We start from the raw sequence: 18,896 nt of genomic DNA, 5'->3' as shown, positions 1-18,896 counted from the left end.
AAGTATTGCACTTGGGCAAAAAAAATGAGAGGCACAAATACAAGATGGATGACACCTGGCTTGAGAGCAGTACATGTGAAAAGGATCTAGGAGTCTTGGTTGACCACAAACTTGACATGAGCCAACAGTGTGACGCGGCAGCTAAAAAAGCCAATGCAATTCTGGGCTGCATCAATAGGAGTATAGCATCTAGATCAAGGGAAGTAATAGTGCCACTGTATTCTGCTCTGGTCAGACCACACCTGGAGTACTGTGTCCAGTTCTGGGCACCACAATTCAAGAAGGACACTGACAAACTGGAACGTGTCCAGAGGAGGGCAACCAAAATGGTCAAAGGCCTGGAAACGATGCCTTATGAGGAACGGCTAAGGGAGCTGGGCATGTTTAGCCTGGAGAAGAGGAGGTTAAGGGGTGATATGATAGCCATGTTCAAATATATAAAAGGATGTCACATAGAGGAGGGAGAAAGGTTGTTTTCTGCTGCTCCGGAGAAGCGGACACGGAGCAATGGATCCAAACTACAAGAAAGAAGATTCCACCTAAACATTAGGAAGAACTTCCTGACAGTAAGAGCTGTTTGACAGTGGAATTTGCTGCCAAGGAGTGTGGTGGAGTCTCCTACTTTGGAGGTCTTTAAGCAGAGGCTTGACAACCATATGTCAGGAGTGCTCTGATGGTGTTTCCTGCTTGGCAGGGGGTTGGATTCGATGGCCCTTGTGGTCTCTTCCAACTCTATGATTCTATGATTCTATGATTCTATTCTATTCTATGAGAGCCATGGCAGCATAGCCGGCAGCAGCCGCTTACACGGGAGGAGGGACAGACGCTAAGCAAAAGTCTGCGTGCTCTCTAAACAGAACAATGAGGCTGCAGAGGAACAGCAGGAAAGATAAAATTTAAGCAACCAGCAGCAAAATAAAACCAGCCTCGAGCTCTGAGCCAGCGCAGTGAAAACCAAGAAGTAAAAAAAAAGGCTGGGGAGGGCATGAGGGAGAGGGGAAAACTTCGCAAATCCCCGGGTCTCATCTGGGACGGAGCAGCTTGTTTTCAGGCAGGATAGATTTGAGCATTGTCTGGGTCCTAGTGCCCCTACCGCTTTTTTGTGCTCCATTCTATTGCTGCTGGTGGCTGCTTATCACTCAGGCTGCAAGGAGGAGCACTTTTACACAGCTAATGGCGAATCCCCTGCAATCCAAGTCCTCCTCACTTGCTCAAATCTATTTCGCCTCAAAACAAGGAGCGGAAGGAAAAGGCTGCAAACTGTTAAATGGAAAAAACCCCAGGCACAGGGCAAATACCTTAAGTATACCTTTAAAGCAACAGTGCTCTTTCCCTCCCTCCTCCCCGCTCAGCTCCCCGAAAAGCTCCTTCTCCACACACCCCACGCGTGCTCCTTGTCCCGTGAGTTCTTTTCCTTCCCTCCCCACTTAAAACGTGGTTACAAAGCACGGATCCACATGGATCCTCAAGATTTTTGCACTGGGTCACCCCAAATTCACCATCAGATCACATAGCATTTCCATGGCTACAGCCTGCACCAAAAAACACACACGCACCCAGTTTCATGGGGCCGCAATGGCGCAAAAACGTGGTTACAAAGCATGGATCCACATGGATCCTCAGGATTTTTGCATTGGGCTACCCCAAACTCACTGCCAGATCACATGTCTGTGGCCACAGCATGAACCATAAAAATCATACATCCACTGTTTCGTTTAGAATATTTTTCCTTGTTTTCCTCCTGTAAAAACTACGTGCGTGTTATGGTCAGATGCGTGTTATAGAGCGAAAAATATGGTAAGTTCTGGCATTGGAGAGTTTTCCAACTTCACAAACCATTGGAAGCATTTGTTAGTTAAAGCTCCTCATGAAAAGGAATCGCATTGGCTTAATTGATACAGTTCTTGCTTTTCAAAACTCGAGCTTTGAGGTTCAAGGTAAAAAGCAGGTGCATCTGAAGATATGGCCTCATCTCAACTCTTGGGAAGGAGTCCGTGATATCTGAAAAAGAACCCCTTGGACTTCTGTGTTGGCTGCCCGTTCTGCTGGAAGGGTGAGCTCTTTCGCTGGAAAGAGCACTGGTGCTTTGAAGGTTGGGGAAACCGCTAGAGCGACGCAGTACCCCTTAAAAACCTCGGATTGAGCATTCCGAGGACTTGGCATTCCTGTGGTGCCTGGAACGACTCCCTCACCCCCCGGTAAGCTCTTGATAAGGGCTCCGAGAGTGGGTGGGGTTGGAGACGGAGGCACTTGGGAACAGACTCGCTTCCTTCATCGCATGAAGCTCCGAGTCCGGCGATCGTGAGCGGCCAATTTCTCCAAGCAACTATGATTGGAAGTGAGTAATAAATAAAAAAATTGGACATTCATTTGGAACGGACAGGGGCTTAAAAAAACAACGGAGGTCAGTCCCTTCCTCTGATTAAGAGACAAAACAGCTACATTAGCCGAAGCCGTGATCTAAAATTTACGACTTTCTAAAGACTTTCAAGTTAACTTTTCAGAGTGTTTTAATCCTTGCAGATAGTTTGGATTTACGAGGTATTTTCTTTGTGGAAGCGGACTTCTCAGTCGGGAAGACTAGACTCCATTGTGACGTCGTAAAGAAAAGGACACTTTCAACTTTCATTTCCCTACTTGGGGGGAAAAAAGTAACTGCAGCTGCCCGAACTCAAAGGTTTTTCTTCTCCCTTTCTCTTTTAAACAGTACCTCTACCCCCAGATCTAAATTGTAAATTGTGACTTTGTTATTAACTTTTGGGGAATTAAGAAAGGATTACAAGTTACAGAGACTGTTGACTGGTATATTAAGACTGGTGGAGAGGCTTGAGAAGAGAAACTGTCTGTCTCCTTATCTCCCCTTTGTGTTTGAGACTGACCTTGAACAAAAGAACTGCAAGTTATGGATGGGGGAGAGAAAGGAGAGAGGGCAGAGAAAACAAGAACCAAAGCAAGGAGGGACTCTAAGTCATCAACTTTTGAGGAGTCTGTGTTGCAATTGCTTCAGGAAATTAAAACAGAAGTAAGAGGAAATCAAAAGTCTATACAGGAATTAAAAAGTGACTTTGCTCAATTAAAACAAGATTTGACGCAAGTTAATTCAGATGTATCAGCACATGAGTCAAGACTGGCGCATTTGGAAACTGTGAGAATTCCTTACTTAGAGGAAAATCAGCGACAATCTCAAATTTCAATTGCATCCCTGCAGCTAAAACAGAAGGAATGTAATCTGAGATTGAGAGGCGTACCCCAGAAAGAGCGGGATAATTTGAAGGATTGGTTAACTGAAGAATTTGCAGCGTACTGGGGCCTCTCAAAAGAAGAATTAAATTCCTGGATAGACAAGGCCTAAAGATTTGGACCTAAAAAAGATACTAAGATCACACATGACTGTATGGTGACTTTTAAAACTAAAGAGCAGAGAGACATTATTTTAGGCCACCATTATAAAAAAAGTTTAAAGATAGATGAGAAGGGAATAATTCTGTTTAAAGATATCCCGGCATACTTTTTGGCCCTGAGAAATAATTATACGGATTTGGCCAGTGCCCTAAGAAGAAATAACATTTTCTTCAGGTGGGAGTTCCCGGAAGGACTATCTTTTAAATTTCAAGGAAGGAAACAAAGAATAACAACTGTCGGAGAGAAAGAAAGATTTTTGGAGAAAAACGCAAAAGAGCTCGGACTGGAAAGTTCTCCTTCATCGGGGGGAGGGGCAGTGGGCCCCTAATAAATCAGGATGTCATTGAAAATCGACTCCTGGAATGTGAATGGTCTAAATTCACGTTTTAAGAGGAACCAAGTTTATCACGCACTGGCAAGACAGAATTTGGATATAATTTGTTTACAAGAAACACATGTTATAAGACTTCATAGAAAAATTCTTCAAAATAAGAAACTTGGGCAGGAATTTATTTCATCCGACAAAGTGAAAAAAAGAGGCGTGGTTTTTTATGTTAAAGAAAAATGGAACCCCAAATTGTTGTTTAAAGATGAGGAAGGGAGGTACATTGCAGTTGAAATTACGGCACAAGGCGATAAATTTCTTTTGCTGGGAATTTATGCACCAAATGATGGCAAAGTGGAATTCTTTAAGAATCTGGACTTAAAACTCATGGATTATATGGATTACAAATTGATTTTAATGGGAGACCTGAATGGAGTAGCATCAACATTAATGGATAAAACACAGGGACAGAAAAATCCAAGTTCCGGCAGACTACCAAAGATTTTCTTTGACATGACTGATAAATACCATTTATCGGACATATGGAGGCTACGAAACCCAATGGAGAGAGATTTCACTTTTTTCTCAAATTCAAATCAATCTTTCTCGCGAATCAACTACATATGGGTATCCAGAGATTTGGTTCCTAAGGTTACTAAAACAGAAATTTGCCCTAAGACTTGCTCAGATCATAATGCAGTGGTTTTGGAGATGAAATTATACCTGCAGGGTTCCTTTAGATGGAGGATGAATGATGAGTTGTTGAGGAATGAACAGATGATTAGTAAGGCCTAAAAGGCTCTAAAAGACTATTTTGAACTAAATATGAACACAGAGGTTGAAACAAGAGTCATTTGGGATGCAAGTAAGGCAGTAATGAGAGGTTTCCTCATACAACAGAACTCAATAAGGAAAAAGATACAGAATGAGAAAAAAGAGAAAATTCTGTCTCAAATAAAAGACAAAGAGAAAAGTTTAAGATTAATGCCAAAGAGTCAACAGATTCCAAAAGAAATTAAAGCATTGCAGATTCAATTTTCTCAAATTATTAACCAGGAAATAGAATGGAAAATTAAAATGATGAAACAGAGAAATTTTGAATCTGCAAATAAATGTGGGAAATTGTTGGCTTGGCAATTAAAAAAGAGACAGAAGCAAAGTACTATTACAAACATTGTATCTGATGGAAAATCTATGGAAAACCCTGCAGACATAAGAAAATGTTTTCAGAAATACTTTAAACAGCTGTATAAAAAAGGTAAAGAAGATAAGGATAAAATTGAGCAATTTCTTGTGGCGAATGAAATGCAGAAAATTCCCGAGGATAAAAGGTTCCTACTAAATGGCATGATTACGAGACAGGAGGTTGAGATGGCAATAAATAAGATGCAGTTAGGCAAAGCCCCGGGACCGGATGGTCTTTCTGCAAAATATTATAAAATATTGAAAGATTGGCTAATTCAACCGTTGGCAGATGTGTGTAATAAGATTCTAAGAGGGGACAAAGCTCCTGAAACCTGGAAAGATGCATTTATCACTCTGATTCCAGAAACAGATCAAGATAGATCTGATGTAAAAAAATTATAGACCAATCTCATTACTTAATGTGAACTATAAAATCTTCGCAAACATTTTGGCCAATAGATTAAAAAAGGTTCTATCAAATTATATACATAAGGACCAGGCCGGATTTCTGAAAGATAAGAAATATAATTGATATAATAGAAAGGTTGGAAGCGAAAAGAAATTGTAAAGCAATGTTAATGTTTATTGATGCTGAAAAGGCCTTTGATAATGTTTATTGGTTATTTATGATGAAAAATCTAGAAAGAATTGAGGTTGGCCAGGAATTTTTAAATGGTATTAATGCAATCTATTTTGAACAAAAAGCAAAAATCATAGTTAATAATGTGGTCTCAGAGGAAATCAGAATTGAGAAAGGAACCAGGCAAGGGTGCCCGCTTTCCCCTCTGCTATTTATTTCTGTTCTGGAGGTTTTGTTAAACATGTTGAGGAAAGAGGAGGAGGTTAAAGGCATTGTAGTAGGATTCAAGCAATATAAATTAAAAGCCGTTGCTGATGATTTGGTTTTAACTTTACAAGATCCAGAAACCAGTGCAGTGAAAGCACTGGAGCCGATTCAAGAGTTTGGGCAGGTAGCAGGATTTAAATTAAACAAGAGCAAAACCAAAGTTTTAGAAAAAAACTTAGAAAATGAGGAAAGAAAAAACCTTTTTGAAAGGACAGGCCTTGTTTCGGTGAAAAAAGTTAAGTATTTGTTGGTATTAAAGGGTTAAGAAGCTCTAATCAAGACGCTCTAATCACTGAGCAGCTGGAGGTTGTTAGGCTTCCAGGAATGTGAGTTTGTATAAATAGTCAACTCACTCGTGTGTTTGCCCTTCCCCCTTCCCCCCTTTCTTTCCTTTTGGGGCGTGTTTGCTGAAATGTGTGATTCTTCACCAGGGTTTTTTGTTTTGTGTAAATAAACCTTTTATTTGAGTTCCAAACCGCTTGCTCCAAGATTCCTTTATTGAAAAGATGCTGACTCTCCAGCCCTTCTTGAGCCGCTGTGCGAAAAGCTCTGCTGTAATGGGACATTGTTGCATCGGAAGCGCACTGGACATTTGATAAGCATTAAACTAATTAAAGTTTAATGGGACAGGTTATGGCTGTTTGTACATCAAGAAGGAGATAAGGAGTGCAGTTCAGAGTGATTTATGAAAGGACTGGAGCGAAGACAGAAGCGGTTGCCGACAACGAAAGCCTTCAAAGCAGCTTGAGTCCTGCAACGTGCCTAGGAAAAGTTTTAAAGAGGCACTGCACAGTTTGAACTCGCTGGAAGACGTCTTATTCCTCGAGGAGCCACCTCAGCAGCTGGGAGACGGTCTACAGGTCTGTGAGTATCGTTCCTAAGCCCCAGGGAGGATGGCAGAGTCCCAGGAAAGTTTTACTGTCCCCTTTACGCGACTCAATGGGAAAAATTGGCAAGATTGGAAGGCTAGAGTAAGGGTTTGGTTGCAAGCAGAAGAGTTGTGGAGTTGTACTGAAGCACAGCCTTTACAGGCAGCTGCAGACGCGTCTGCAGAAGACAAAGCAGCAGCGGCAGCTTCTCAGAAACGCGACAGGAAAGCCCAAGGTCTACTAGTTTTGGCAGTGGGACCAGAGCAAATGCCTTATGTTTCTGAGTTAAAGAACACGCATGAGGTCTGGACAGTTCTGCAGCGGTTAAATTCCAGAAACACTGCGGGGGCCAAGATCCATGCTACAAGATGTTTGTTTGATTTACGTCTCCAACCGGGAGTGTGTGTGAAAGAACATATTGCCAAAATGGTGTCTGCCTTTAATCAACTAAGACAGCTGGGCATTCCTTTCTCTATGGAGCAGCAGTCATACATTTTGTTGTCTTCTCTTGATAAAAGCTATGAGACTCTAGCTTTAACTTTGGAAGCTATGCCTTCATCTGAATTAACCCTTGAATACATTTCTTCTCGGCTTGCTGATGAACAGGATAAAAGGCAAAGAGAAAGAGATTTGTCTTCAAAGGGGAGTTATGCTGTGCCTAAGAGTGGGGATGCTGAGTTTGAGAACACAGTAAATGCTTTTGCAGCTAGACGCTGTTTTCGCTGTGGTTCCTCTTCCCATTTAATCAGGAATTGTACACGTGAACCTGGTCAAGACAGCACCAAGGCCGTTGCCCCTAGTTACCAGACAAGGAATTCCAGGGGACGTCGAAGAAGAGGAGGAGGTCGTGGCTACTCCCACAGCACACAGCACATGGCTTCAGCAATGGCGTTGATGCAAGGGCGTGGCCAAGGCAGCAATCTACGCTGGTTGATCGACAGTGGTGCATCTCACCACCTGGTGGCGCCATCTAGTGTCCGTTTGCAGAATTGCAGGCATTTGCAAACCCTTAAAGTTGTGACAATGGCAGATTCAACTAAACGTTCCTTAGAGACTGTAGGCACAGTGTTCTTGAAGTGTTTGCAAACAGAAATTGATGCCTACGTGCTAAAGGGAATGAAGGGGTGTATTTTGTCTGTGTCAGAACTTGATAGAAATGGGTTTAAAACTGTGTTTGAAAATGGGGTTTGCACTATTTCAAAGAATAACATATCTCTTTTGCAGGTGGAATGCAGAGATGGGTTATATTATTTTGAGACAAGTCCAGATGAAGTTGAACAGGTTCATGCTGGTTGTGTGAACTCACCTACCCATAATTCTTGTGTTCATTTATGGCATCGCCGTTTGGGACATATTAATTTTCAGTATGTTAAAAGACAACCTGAATTATCAGAAGGGTGCAAATTGAACAAATGTACTAAGTATTTGGATTGTACTGCATGCAAAAGGGCGAAGGTTCATAGATGCAGCTATCCCAGTTCAAATAGGAAATCTGACAAAGTATTCCAACTTGTGCATATGGACCTATGTGGCCCAATGCCTGTTGCTAGCATGGGAGGTTCGAGGTATGCACTGTGTCTTTCAGATGACAAAACAAAGGTTACATGGTTTTTTCCTCTCAAAACAAAAGCAGATACTGCAGAAACAGTTAAAAATTGGGTTCATGCAGTAGAACTTGAATTCGGTACTAGAGTTCTTGCTTTTCAGACAGACAGAGGGTCAGAATTTACCGGGTCTGTGTTGCAGAATTTCTTTAAGAAAAAGGGAATTAAGCATCGTCTGTCTACACCTTATTCCTCCCCAAGAAGGAGGCGTGGTCGAACGTAAAAACAGGGTTCTGCAAGAGTTGGCAAACTCTATGTTGTTTGATGCTAAACTTCCTCAAAGTTACTGGGCGGAAGCCTGGCAGATGGCTACTCATGTTCTGAACCGAGTATATAATTCGGTAATTGATACTACGCCATATTTTGCTTTATATGGGAAGAAGCCCAAAGTTAATTACTTTCGGGTGTTTGGATCTCAAGCCTATGTACTTATCCCAAAAGCGTTAAGGAAAAAGGGAAGTCCAAGGGCTAGGAAACTCATCTTTTGTGGGTACGAACCACATGCCAAATCTTGGAGGTTCATGAACCCAGATGGGGATACTACAAGAGTGTTCCTCAGTAGGAGCGCTGAATTTTGTGAGCAATCCGGATGGACTCACTTACATTCTAACCCTGACATTTTGAGAGATGATTTAGGCATTTATGCTGAGAAAGGAAGTCCAGAGGGTGATGAGCCAGAAGGGGATGGTGTACATGGTTCAGATGCAGATTCTGACCAGGCACAAGGTTCTTCTCCTAAGGCAGAAAAGCCAGAATCTAAGAGTGTTCCAACATCGCCAGTCATTAGGCCTAGCAGACAGCAAAAGCGAAGCAGGTCGCCTGCAACACCAAGCCCAAGGGAGGTATCTAAACGGAGGTCTTTATCCCTAGAGGCACGTCCAGACATAAAGTCTGAGACAGAATCTGACAGCCAACGGTCAGAGGGGGCACAAGAGGAGCAATTGCGCAGGTCAAAACGTGCCACAAAGGGCAAGCCGCCAGAGCGGTTTAAGGTGACAAGTGTATACGTAAATATGGCACAGTGTGAGCCAGATAGCTATTAGAGGTACAACAGCTTCCAAGTTCAGAAGCCGCAAAGTGGCAGGAAGCAATGGAAAAAGAGATGGCTTCAATGAAGTCTCTCGGTGTGTTTACAAGTACAGAGCTTCCAGAAGGGCAACAAGCTGTAGGTTGTCGATGGGTATATCGTTTAAAGCCCACAACTACTGAGGAGTTGCAATATAAAGCCCGACTAGTTGCAAAAGGGTTTTCGCAGCGCAAAGGAGTTCATTATTCTCAAATTTATGCCCCTACTTCAAGATCGGAGTCATTAAGAATGCTTTTAGCCTCTTCAGCTAAGAAGGGAAATAAGCTGTTTCATTTTGATGTCAATGTGGCTTATTTAAATGCAGACTTACAGGAAGAAGTCTATATGACGCCACCACCAGGTTTTGAAGGAGACAAGCCAAACCAGGTCTGGCGCCTACACAAATCCATTTATGGGTTGAAACAGTCCGCCCGTAATTGGAATTCCTGCTTAAACGATGCTCTAGAGAGCATGGGGTTCAGAAAGAGCGCAGCAGATGCGTGTCTTTATCTAAAAGGCTCAGGATGTGAACAAGAAGCAGTTTTGATATTTGTTGACGATTTATTATACAGTGGAAAGGACGATAAACTTGCACAACAATTTGCCACAAAGCTTGGAGAAAAGTTTCAGATAAAATCACTAGGCAATGTATCTGTTTATCTAGGAGTTACAATACAGCAAGATGAAGATGGGAACTATTGGCTCAGCCAAGAAGCTAAGATCCAGCAGTTGCTGGAAAGGTTTAAAATGGACAACTGTGCTGGTGTTAAAACCCCAATGGAGTTAAGTTACACAAAGGATGCTCAAACTGAGCAACAGGCAGAGTTCTGTAATCCTGGGGTTTACCAGTCAGCGATAGGCCGTCTACTCCACATTGCACAGTGGACTCGGCCCGATATAACATATGCTGTCAACATGCTGTGTAGACAAGCTGAAAAACCATCAATGCATGCTTGGCAAGGAGTAAAGAGAGTTTTAAGGTATCTCCAAACTACCAAAAGGTTTCGCTTAAAACTATCAGCAGAGGGCAGCACACAAATTGAATGTTGGGCCGACAGCAGTTGGGCAGATGCTGGACCAGATAGAAAATCAGCGTCAGGAATGGCGATAAAATTTGGAAATGCACTAATTGGTTGGAGATCAAGAAAGCAATCACTTATAGCTTTAAGTTCAACTGAATTTGAGTTCAATGCATTATCAGATGTATGTAGAGAACTGGAATTTTATAAGCAACTGGTACAAGAATTGTTTGGAGAATGTTCCCTACCTATCAGAGTGTGGGAAGACAATCAACCTTGTATTAAACTAGCTAAATCAGGCCAATTCAAGGCACACACAAAACATTTGGATATCCGTTATCAAAATGTATGCCAAAGTGTAAAACAAGGTTTAATTGAACTAAAGTATTGTCCAAGCCAAGAAAATCTCGCAGACGGTTTTACAAAAGCTTTGAGTCCGCAGTCTCATAAATGTTTCTGTTCAGGTTTAAATTTGAATTAAGCTTGGTACAGCTCAGTGTTACGAGCGAGAGGGGGTGTTGGTATTAAAGGGTTAAGAAGCTCTAATCAAGACGCTCTAATCACTGAGCAGCTGGAGGTTGTTAGGCTTCCAGGAATGTGAGTTTGTATAAATAGTCAACTCACTCGTGTGTTTGCCCTTCCCCCTTCCCCCCTTTCTTTCCTTTTGGGGCGTGTTTGCTGAAATGTGTGATTCTTCACCAGGGTTTTTTGTTTTGTGTAAATAAACCTTTTATTTGAGTTCCAAACCGCTTGCTCCAAGATTCCTTTATTGAAAAGATGCTGACTCTCCAGCCCTTCTTGAGCCGCTGTGCGAAAAGCTCTGCTGTAATGGGACATTGTTGCATCGGAAGCGCACTGGACATTTGATAAGCATTAAAATAATTAAAGTTTAATGGGACAGTATTTGGGTGTGAATTTATCGGTAAAGAACTTGAATCTTTACAAAGATAACTATGAAAAATTATGGAATGAAATCAAGAGAGAGCTTGAGGTATGGTCAAATCTAAAACTCTCATTGATGGGCTGAATATCGGTGGTTAAGATGAATGCATTGCCGAAGATGTTGTTCTTATTTCAAGTTTTACCAATCACTGATAATGTCAAATGTTTTAAAGAATGGCAGAAGGTATTGTCTAAATTTATCTGGCAGGGGAAAAAACCTAGAATTAAATATAAATTACTTACAGATATAAAAGAAAGAGGGGGCTTTTCCCTGCCAGATTTGAAGATATACATTGAAGCTGCTGCATTCTGCTGGATCAAGGATTGGATTCAATTAGAGAATGATGATGTGTTAGACTTGGAGGGACTGGATAATCGATTTGGATGGCATGCATATCTATGGTATGACAAGGTAAAGGCCCACAGGGTTTTTAAGAACCATGTAATTAGAAAGGCATTATACAATGTATGAACTAGATACAAAGATCTCTTAGTTTCCTGCTTGGCAGGGGGTTGGACTCGATGGCCCTTGTGGTCTCTTCCAACTCTATGATTCTATGATTCTAGTAAGAAAAACACCAAAATGGATTTCACCAATGGAAGCAGACGCTCAAAAAAAGTTAAATATGGAAAACAAATGGTTGAGGTATTCAGATTTGTTGTTAGAGAATCAGGAAGGTTTTAAATTAAAACCACTTGAACAAATAAAAGATAAAGTGAATTGGTTGCAATATTATCAAATTAACGAATTATATAAGATGGATAAGAGAAATGGTTTTGCAACAGAAAAAAACAAATTGGAAACGGAGTTGTTAGATACTAATGATAAGAATATGTCTAAAATGTAGAGTTTGTTGTTGGAGTGGCATACAAAGGATGAACAAGTTAAATCGGTCATGATTGATTGGGCAAGGGATGTGGGACATAATATAATGATGGAGGACTGGGAGAGGCTATCATAGAATCATAGAGTTGGAAGAGACCACAAGGGCCATCGAGTCCAACCCCTTGCCAAGCAGGAAACACCATCAGAGCACTCCTGACATATGTTTGTCAAGCCTCTGCTTAAAGACCTCCAAAGTAGGAGACTCCACCACACTCCTTGGCAGCAAATTCCACTGTCAAACAGCTCTTACTGTCAGGAAGTTCTTCCTCATGTTTAGGTGGAATCTTCTTTCTTGTAGTTTGGATCCATTGCTCCGTGTCCGCTTCTCTGGAGCAGTAGAAAACAACCTTTCTCCCTCCTCTATGTGACATCCTTTTATATATTTGAACATGGCTATCATATCACCCCTTAACCTCCTCTTCTCCAGGCTAAACATGCTATGAAGGAAATGGGTTAAGTTCACTGCATGTACGATGTTAAAGGAAAATATTATGAAGATGATGTATAGATGGTACTTGACCCCTGTAAAATTAGCAAAGATTTATCACAAAAGTGATAATCCTTGTTGGAAATGTAAAGAAAACGAAGGTACTTTTTCCATATGTGGTGGACTTGTCTCAAGGTGAAAGACTTCTGGGAGAAGAATTATAATGAACTGAAAAAAATGTTGAAATATACATTTATTAAGAAACCAGAGGCCTTTCTCCTTGGAATAACAGGTGTAGAATTGCCCAAGAAAGATGTTAAATTATTTTTGTATGCCACAACGGCTGCTCGAATATTACTTGCTAAAAATTGGAAAGCACAAGAACTACCAAGAGTGGAAGATTGGCAGATGAAGATGATGGACTTTTGGGAGCTGGCTGACCTGACGGGAAGAAGAGGAGCTTCAAGAGGACTGGAGGAAATTGAAGGACTATTTGAACAAATATTGTAATATAAGAAATTAGAAATTACTGTACTTGAAAGAAACAAATAGGCCTAGGACAAATTAAGTTATAATTAAATAAATGGGTTTCAGAATGTCAAGAAAAGTGAATAAGATGACTATAATTGGAAATTGTTTTAGTTTAATAATGATATTGGAAAGCTGTTACTTTTAAATTACAAGGAAACTCAGAAAGGAGGGATTTGAGGAAGTCAATCAAGATGTTTAAAAGGTTGGATATGTAAAGAATCAAGTTTGTTATTATTGTCTATTTGTTTATTATTCCCCCCTTTCCCCCTCCCTTTTTTCCTTTTTTTCCTTCTTTTTTCCTCTCTCTCTCTCCCCCCCTCTCTTCTTCTCTTTTTCCTTTTCTGTTTTTGTGTATTAATCTGCTTTGTGGTTTGTGTTATTATGGTGGAAAAATCTAATAAAAATTTATTTAAAAAAATAAATGAAAAAGACTTGTTACACTTCACTCTTCAGAGAGAAAACTAATTTGGACACCACACATTAAACAGAGTAAGAGAGAAAAAATGCCCATCAACACTCAAAAGCCATATTGAAAAAACATGTTTGAAAGTAGTGGAGTCCCCCCTCCTCGTTTTTAATATCAAAATGTCCACAGACAGAAGAGGAGACTGTGTCTCAGGTGCTATAATAATAATAATAATAATAATAATAATAATAATAATAAATAATAATAAATAATAATAATAATTTATTATTTGTACCCCGCCCATCTGGCTGGGTTTTCCCAGCCACTCTAGGCGGCTTCCAACAAAGATGAAAAATACACTAAAATGTCACATATTAAAAACTTCCCTGAACAGGGCTGCCATCAGATGTCTCCTGAATGTCAGGTAGTTGTTTATCGCTTTGACATCTGCTGGAAGGGCGTTCCACAGGGCGGGCGCCACTACCGAGAAGGCCCTCTGCCTGGTTCCCTGTAACTTGGCCTCTCGCAGTGAGGGAACCGCCAGAAGGCCCTCGGCGCTGGACCTCAGTGTCCGGACAGAACAATGGGGGGTGGAGACGCTCCTTCAGGTATACTGGACCGAGGCCGTTCAGGGCTTTAAAGGTCAGCACCAACACTTTGAATTGTGCTCGGAAACGTACTGGGAGCCAATGTAGGTCTTTCAAGACCGGTGTTATATGGTCTCGGCGGCCGCACCCAGTCACCAGTCTAGCTGCTGCATTCTGGATTAGTTGTAGTTTCCGGGTCACCTTCAAAGGTAGCCCCATGTAGAGCGCATTGCAATAGTCCAAGCGGGAGATAACCAGAGCATGCACCACTCTGGTGAGACAGTCTGCAGATAGGGAGGGTCTCATCCTGCGTACCAGATGGAGCTGGTAAACAGCTGCCCTGGACGCGGAATGGACCTGCGCCTCCATGGACATCTGTGAGTCCAAAATGACTCCCAGGCTGCGCACCTGGTCCTTCAGGGGCACAGTTACCCCATTCAGGACCAGGGAATCCTCCACACCTGCCCGCCTCCTGTCCCCCAAAAACAGTACTTCTGTCTTGTCAGGATTCAACCTCAATCTGTTAGCCGCCATCCATCCTCCAACTGCCTCCAGACACTCACACAGGACCTTCACCACCTTCACTGGTTCTGATTTGAAAGAGAGGTAGAGCTGGGTATCATCCGCATACTGATGAACACCCAGCCCAAACCTCTTAAAAGTCACATCCATCTTTCACTTAGCTGATCTTGAGATGTCTAGAGCGAATCTAAACAGACAGTCTAATTTTCAGCAACGTAGAAGAATATACTAAAAACTCAGGTTCAAATTGTGTATTCTGCAAAAAAAAAAAAAAAGCATTACAATTTGGAAAGAGTACAGTGGTACCTCTGGGTGCGAACTGGATCCGTTCTGGAGCCCCATTTGCATCCTGCGTAGAGCATAACCTGCAACTGCACGTCTGCGGGTCGCGATTTGCCACTTCTGTGCATATGTGTGACATCATTCTGAGCGTCTGCGCATGCGCGAGTGGTGAAACCTGGAAGTAACGCGCTCCGTTATTTCCGGGTCATCGCGGAGCGCAACCCGAAAATACTTAACCTGAAGCTACTTCAACCCGAGGTATGACTGTATAGTGATCCAAAAACACACCCACTCTCAATGGAAACTGCAGAGCACCATCAAAAACTGCTTGCTGGATTTGGCTGTACACATAACAGCCAGCCATTCCTCGACACAAGCCAATAACATTATTTACTCAGAATGGTTACAAATTGCATTATTTCAGGCAGGGCAGACCAAGGAAAGTGAAGCATATTATGCAGTTCAGATTCTACTTATGCTTATGCCTTTACTGAGACAGAAAGAGAATAAAGTCTGTAACAGATTTAAGGTATAAACATTAATCTAACAGCATAACAATATCACAGTTTTCTCCTTAAACACAAGTCTGTTGCGTAATGGTAACAATGCAACTAATTATAAATTATGTGTGGATTATTCAAATATCAATTATTTAACTCCTGCATAATAAAAGAAAACTGCAATAAAAAATAAAGTATAAAAACACTCTGCCAATTGTTGTTAACAAGCAGGGGAAGACTGCTGAAGCGTTACAAACCTACAATACAAGAAAATGGCTTTTGCTGGTGCTGGTTGCATTTATTCTCTCCATAGTAAGTCTACATAACCACAGCTCAACCTATTCCTGTGCTGAATTTTAATGTCCATTATTTCACAACTGTATCACTCACAATATCAAAACTTCTCTGGTTCTTTTGCCTCCCAAAGCTTACTTAAAGCGAAAGGGGGGACGGGGGGACGGACCAAAACCCAATCCTATAGCTGCTATCTAGAAAACTCATCAGAGTGGCGACTAAACTACTTGACCCATATTTCTCTCCATGATAACAAGTAACTATCAAGAAGCACAAACACAGGTGTTTCCCGCTGATTCAAAAATACAGAATTAAAAACAAAACCTCTGTTCAACGTGGTATTTACAATAGCTTAAATGGGATGGCTTAATATTGCATTAAAATTGATATCAAATTGATATAAAATGGCTGAATCTGTACTAGCCTTTTCCAAGTAACTGTCAAAAAAGTCATCATGCACATACTGCTTTTTTATCCCACAAACTACGTGAAATCTAGTCAACTGCTTCTTCAGCCCTGACCTCGAGTGCAATCGCTGCAGACGACACAATGCAGTATCCAATGTTTGTTTGCTTATACTGACCTCACTGTGTAATACTCTTAAATGGGATTCTCACTTCTGAAGTGATTATCAGAGATATCGGCAATTAACTTTCACCAAAAAGCTGCCCTGACAAGATCTGGCAAGCATACAAGGGCAAAACAAGAAGAATGGATTTGTTCATATGTGATACAGTGCAAGGAGACCTAACACTCGCTGAATCCTTAAAAAGTACACAGGCAGTTTATTCTCAATTATTTTGGACATTGTATCGCTATTAACTCAAAGAACTGTAAGAATGAACAACAGTTTGGTGCTAAATTGATTTTCAGGTGTTTTTCCAGCAAAGCCATGGTTTAATTATTAAGTTTGAATATCCTGACCTCCGACATACTAAAAACTCAATCTAGTGCTACTTAGTGCTTGAAGTGTTGTGCAGGGGACTTTTAATGTATGGTAATCACCAGTTCCTCGAGGCACAGCTAAATCAATGGGACTGCACAGCCTTTTTCCAGTCTGGGACTTCAAAGAATGCAGTCAAATTGAATGTTGAGTGCTCATATTTGTGAGCTCTCATTTACATACTACACAGATTCCCACAAGGAAATATATTACTAAGGAAATATCTTTTACACATGCCAAAATCTGCCAACCAAAATGAATTATTATTATTTTTTAATATTCTGTTGGGAGCTGCCCAGAGTGGCTGCGGAGGTCCAGCCAGATGGGTGGGGTATTAGTAATATATTATTATTATTATTATTATTATTATTATTATTATTATTATTATCCTTCATGGATCACTGCCTTGTCGTGGCAAAGGGGCCTGAATAACTCAGAGAAGCTATGAGCTATGTCGGGCAGGGCCACCTAAGATGGACAGGTCATAATGGAGAGTTTTGACCAAACGTGATCCACCTGGAGCAGAAACCGGCAAGCCACTCCAGTACCCCTGCCAAGAAAACTCCATGGACAAAAAGAACAGGCATATAAAAGTTATGACGCTGGAAGATGAGCCCCTCAGGTCGGAAGACATCCAACATGCTACTGGGGAAGAGTGGAGGACAAGTACAAGTAGATTCAGAGCTGATGAAGCGGCTGGGCCAAAGCCGAAAGGACACTCAGTTGCAGATATGCCTGGAAGCGAAAGGAAAGTCCAATACTGTAAAGAAAAATATTGCATAGGAACCTGGAATGTAAGATCCATCAACCTGGGTAAGTTGGATGTGGTCAAAAATGAGATGACAAGAATAAATATTGACATCCTGGACATCAGTGAACCAATATGGACGGGAATGGGCGAATTCAGTTTGGATGACCATCATATCTACTACTGTGGGCAAGAATCCCATAGAAGAAATGAAGTGGCCCTCATAGTCAACAAAGGAGTGGCAAAAGCTGTACTGGGATGCAATCTCAAAAATGTTAGAATGATCTCAGTACGAATCCAAGGCAGACCTTTTAACATCACAGTAATCCAAGTTTATGTACCAACTACTGGTGCTGAAGAAACTGAAATTGACCAATTCTATGGACTTACAACACCTTCTAGAAATGACACCAAAGAAGGATGTTCTTCTCATTATAGGGGATTGGAATGCTAAAGTAGGGAATCAAGAGATAAAAGGAACAACTGGCAAGTTTGGCCTTGGAGATCAAAACGAAGCAGGGCAAAGGCTAATAGAGTTCTGTCAAGAGAACAAGCTGGTCATCACAAACACGCTTTTCCAACAACACAAGAGACGACTCTACAGATGGACATCACCAGATGGGCAACATCAAAATCAGATTGATTATATTCTCTGCAGCCAAAGATGGAGAAGCTCTATACAGTCAGCAAAAACAAGACCTGGAGCTGACTGTGGCTCGGATCATCAGCTTCTTATAGCAAAATTCAAGCTTAAACTGAAGAAAGTAGGAAAAACCACTGGGCCGGTAAGATACAATCTAAACCAAGTCCCTTATGAATACACAGTGGAAGTGAGGAACAGGTTTAAGGATTTAGATTTGGTGGACAGAGTGCCTGAAGAACTACGGGTGGAGGCTCGCAACATTATACAGGAGGCAGCAACTAAAACCATCCCAATGAAAAAGAAATGCAAGAAAGCAAAGTGGCTGTCCAATGAGGCCTTACAAATAGCAGAGGAGAGAAGGCAAGCAAAATGCAAGGGAGATAGTGAAAGATACAGGAAACTGAATGCAGATTTCCAAAGAATAGCAAGGAGAGACAAGAAGGCCTCCTTAAACAAGCAATGCAAAGAAATAGAGGAAAACAACAGAATGGGAAGAACCAGAGATCTGTTCAAGAAAATTGGAGATATGAAAGGAACACTTCGTGCAAAGATTACCATAATAAAGGACAAAAGTGGTAAGGACCTAACAGAAGCAGAAGACATCAAGAAGAGGTGGCAAGAATACACAGAGGAATTATACCAGAAAGATATGGATGGCTCGTACACCCCAGGTAGTGTGGTTGCTGACCTTGAGCCAGACATCCTGGAGAGTGAAGTCAAATGGGCCTTAGAAAGCACTGCAAATAACAAGGCCAGTGGAAGTGATGACATTCCAGCTGAACTATTTAAAATTTTAAAAGGTGATGTTGTTAAGGTACTACACTCAATATGCCAGCAAATTTGGAAAACTCAGCAGTGGCCAGAGGAT

At 41.4% G+C, this 18,896-nt stretch overlaps 2 long non-coding RNA genes across 2 annotated transcripts in view; one reads left to right on the top strand and one right to left on the bottom strand.

The window, feature by feature from the left end:
- LOC309514638 overlaps positions 1–18,896 on the top strand; it is a 31,814-nt gene that overhangs the window by 7,799 nt on the left and 5,119 nt on the right. The window contains exon 2 of the long non-coding RNA XR_014212100.1: positions 1,803–2,342. This is a non-coding gene — a long non-coding RNA (uncharacterized lncRNA). The remainder of the gene's footprint in view (positions 1–1,802; positions 2,343–18,896) is intronic.
- On the bottom strand, positions 1,871–17,277 carry LOC309514637. The gene is made up of 3 exons (XR_014212099.1): positions 14,749–17,277; positions 13,536–13,725; positions 1,871–2,021 (listed from the first exon to the last, which is right to left on the bottom strand). It is a non-coding gene; the product is annotated as an uncharacterized lncRNA (long non-coding RNA).

The sequence above is a fragment of the Podarcis vaucheri genome (genome assembly GCF_965113315.1).
Source record: "Podarcis vaucheri genome assembly, chromosome: 11".
NCBI lineage: Eukaryota > Metazoa > Chordata > Lepidosauria > Squamata > Lacertidae > Podarcis > Podarcis vaucheri.
This window is presented reverse-complemented; position numbering and strand designations above follow the sequence as displayed.